The sequence below is a fragment of the Theropithecus gelada genome, chromosome 16, assembly GCF_003255815.1.
Source record: "Theropithecus gelada isolate Dixy chromosome 16, Tgel_1.0, whole genome shotgun sequence".
Lineage (NCBI taxonomy): Eukaryota > Metazoa > Chordata > Mammalia > Primates > Cercopithecidae > Theropithecus > Theropithecus gelada.
The window spans coordinates 20,409,898-20,413,872 of record NC_037684.1 but is presented as its reverse complement, the minus strand read 5'-3'; the positions used below and the strand labels follow the sequence as shown (position 1 = coordinate 20,413,872).

Here is a 3,975-nt window from a genome sequence, read left to right as displayed (position 1 = left end):
TTTAAAGAATTGTAAACTCCAAATCTCATCCATATAGTAGGATTTTCTGCCCACCCCACTAAAGCTGAAGGATTCCAATAAATATTTTCTTTCAGAGCATGAGTAATAGGAGAATGACAAAAGCTGTTACATAAACTGGAAAGGTTTCTATTATTTTAAGAAACAATATTGTTGGGAGTCTGACAAGATGCCCTTCACACAAAGAAAAAACAGTTGCCCCTTTAGTAAGACAAAATGTTAATTAGCCCAGAGACCCCTCGACTTGAATGTATGAGCTATCGGTATGGTATTTCATACTTCAGATGCATGATAAGTTATTTCAGAATATATAAAACAAGGGGCTGGGGCAGTGGCTCATGCCTGTGATACCAACACTTTGGGAGGTCAAGTGAGTAGGGTAGCTTGAGCCCAGGAATTCAACACCAGCCTGGGCAACGTAACGATAACTCATCTCTACCAAAAACAACAACAACAACAAAAATTAGCCCAGTGTGATGGTGTGTGCCTGTGGTCCCAGATACTCCGGGACACTGAATGGGAGGATTGTTTGAGCCTGGGAGATTGAAACTACATTGAGCCAGGATCATGGCATTGCACTCCAGCCTTGGGGACAGAGTGAGATCCTGTCTCAAAAATAAATAAATAAATAAAAGAATGAATGAATAAGTAAACAAATATATACATACATGCATACATAAAGTTTTAAAAAATAAATGAAACGTTTAATATCTGTCCTCTGGGTCTAAGAAATTCATAAACACAAGAATTAGAAGTATATAGAGGTTTCTGTTTTTATGCTAATATGATCATCACAACTTAAACATAATAAAATCTGTTTGCATTTCCTAAAATTCCTACATTAGCCTTGATTTCAAACACTCTTCTTCCCAGGGCAATATTGAAATGGCATCTTACTGAAGGTTCACAATTTATTTAAGAATTTCTTAACCTTCAAATTCACTAGCATTTTTGATATATATATATATATATATATATATGGATAGATAGATATAGATGTATCTCAAAATATCTTTTCTGACATATCACTTTTACCTCTTATCAAGGTATGAAAGAATGTTGCAGACCAACAAGCAATCATATATCCACAAAAATGTTTTGATGTTTTTGACTGCTATCATTTCCTAGGCGCTGACAAAAATCACACATGGCAGTTAACTTTAAGATCTTCAGAAACACAAGCATCAGGTTCCTCCCAAGCTGCCTGTCTATTTGAAAACACAGTATATTCAACCAAAAACAATTTTTGTGTGTGTGTGTGGCTGACTTTAACTGCTGTTCCTTTGTTCTATCAGAATTTTCTACTCTTGAATATACACGTTGTAGTCTGAAAACCATCACCACATTGGTTCCTGTCATGTGTAGCATGGAATTCAGGAGAAACCACTTAAAGATTTACAAAGCATTTTAAAACCTTTTACCCTCTGATTAGATTTGTGTATATTCACATTGCGATTATCCCAAATGTAATTAGCCTTTTCTGTTTGCCAGTTATCTGGGAAGATTTGCCAAATGCGTCCTGACAGTATTCTGACAGAAACTTGCAGCAGTTACAAATTACCAACAATAAGTTCATTTACGCCATAGTGTAATTCTGTGCTACATTAAGAATGAATGCTATTTATTCATATGATGGCAGAAACACTCTAAGGAATTTCTGTCAAAGAGAATTGGGTCATTATTTGTTGGAAGGAAAAAGCCATTAGGAAGCACAATATATAAATCTCAACTAAGAAAAAATGCTTTTTTTGTCTCATCTCCATAACTTTCTACAGCTTAATGCAAAGCGGAGGAGATACTCAGCTCTTGAGAACGCATATCAATAGTAAAAACCAGTCATCCTGATATTTCGCAAAAAAAAGTGTATATTTATCTTTAAAAAGAGATGTGTGTGCGGATATATAATTTTTAAATGAAGTAATTAAGTCACATGGTAAACTCATGGCGATTTTCTTTCCTTCCTATTAGACTGAAAAGGCTCGCCAGGCATGGTGGCTAACACCTGTAATCCTAGCACTTTGGGAAGCCAAAGACGGAGGATTACTTGAGCCTAGGAGCTCGAGACCAGCCTGGGAAACAGACAAAACCCTGGCTCTACTAAAAATACAAAAATTAGCCAGGCGTGGGGGTACGTGCCTGTGGTCCCAGTTACACAGGAGGCTGGGGCAGGAAAATAACTTGAGTCCAAAAGTCAAAGGTTGCCCTGAGATGAGATCACAGCATTGCACTCCAGTCTGGGAAGTAAAACCCTGTATCAAAAAAAAGAAAAGAAAAAAGAAAAAAAGGAAAGCCAATAAAAACTCAGCTTACAGATGAGCAAATCTTTCTAAGTCTGCTGGTTATCTTTTAACAATTTATTTGAGTGGAAAAATAATTGTTTATGTTTAAACTGTATTGTGTTTGTGCAGTTTTCTTAAGATAATTGAAAGTAAGACACTTTATTTTATGTTAAAAATCCATAGGTTTAAACAGATTGGATGACAGGAAAATTTGGCATCAATAAAAATAGACATGGTAAAAGAACAAACTGTGAATGACCAGTCAACTTACAAAAATGTTCATACTTACCAGTAATCAAGAAAATGCAAGTTAATTTAACAATAAAATGACCTTTGATCTCTGAGAAAAAACAAGATGAAAATAAATGACTGTACAGTAGATTAGTATTATCTACCTATAGATTTATCTGTCTGTCTATCTTAGCACAGGATTTGAGACAACCTAGAGAAAATAAAACTACCTAACAATAACACACGTATGCACTCCTATACACACACAAACACACGCACACACACAAACCAGCTAAAATATAAAAATGGAATAAATGTCATCACCCAAATGGAAATCTAGTTTTTATATAGAATTATTCTAAATGTATGCAAATACAATTTGCCTTTAGTGTCACTTTTTATTCTAAAAAGAACTGCTGCTTGAGTGATAATTTACATGATTTTTTTTTTTTGAAAGTTTTTAGTTTATTAATCTGCTTGTGAAAAATCCAAAATGGACACAGGTAGCCTTTACTGCAGCACCTTTACTCTTTCGGCTGTGATCCAATCTCCAGCTCACTTTTTGCCAGCACCAACATTGGCCTTTGCAGTCCCCCTGACTTTCTTCATTCTTTCTTGCGTTCCTTTCGTTGCTTTCTTGAGGTCTTTTTCTTCTCATACAGGCCATGTCTTGCAAGTCTATGTTTGGGTTCATTTTTCTTTGCATAATCCAGGGAGTCATAAATCATGCCAAAGCCAGTTGTCTTGCCACCACCAAAATGAGTTCTGAATCCAAATACAAAGATGACATCCGGTGTGGTCTTGTACATTTTGGCTAGTTTTTCCCGAATTTCTGTCTTAGGCACTGTTGCCTTCCCAGGGTGAAGGACGTCAATGACCATTTGTTTCCTCTGAAGTAGTCGGTTGGTCATGAACTTTCTAGTGCGGATAGTTACGGTGTCGTTCATGATGGCTGCCTATCTTCGGACAGTCAGGGAGGAAAAGAGCAACTTACATGATTTTTTTAAAGGAGGCATTAGCTGAGTTTAATGTGAAAGAGATACTTAAATTCTAAGAAAATGAGAAGTATTAAAAGTTTCCGAGAGCACAATTATATAGGGAGTCTATTAATTTGAGTGCACCAAGTCAAAGGATTGATCCTTTGGTAAGGCCTCTATGCTTTATGTGGAACCTTCAAAATCAATAACCCAGAAGCAAAACCAAACTTGAAACAGAACAGCCCTCATGAATTCTATAGCACATGTTCAAATCAATTATGTGATTAAGGTAATCAGGATTGCTAGCACCTCTACTCATATACAAGAAGTTAACAGAAATATTTAATGGGGTAATCCCAAAACGTATATAATTTTAACATTTTTTCCTATTAATACATAACAATAAAAAAGTTAGGCATATAATGAGACATTATTTGTAATGAAAATCCAAAAATAGTGAGCTTAAAAGA

At 35.5% G+C, this 3,975-nt stretch overlaps 1 pseudogene across 1 annotated transcript; it reads right to left on the bottom strand.

Moving 5' to 3' along the window:
• Positions 1–2,982: 2,982 nt before the first annotated feature.
• Positions 2,983–3,511, bottom strand: LOC112609441 (annotated as a pseudogene). The gene has a single exon (XR_003116203.1). The product of XR_003116203.1 is annotated as a 40S ribosomal protein S24 pseudogene (transcript).
• Positions 3,512–3,975: the final 464 nt, after the last annotated feature.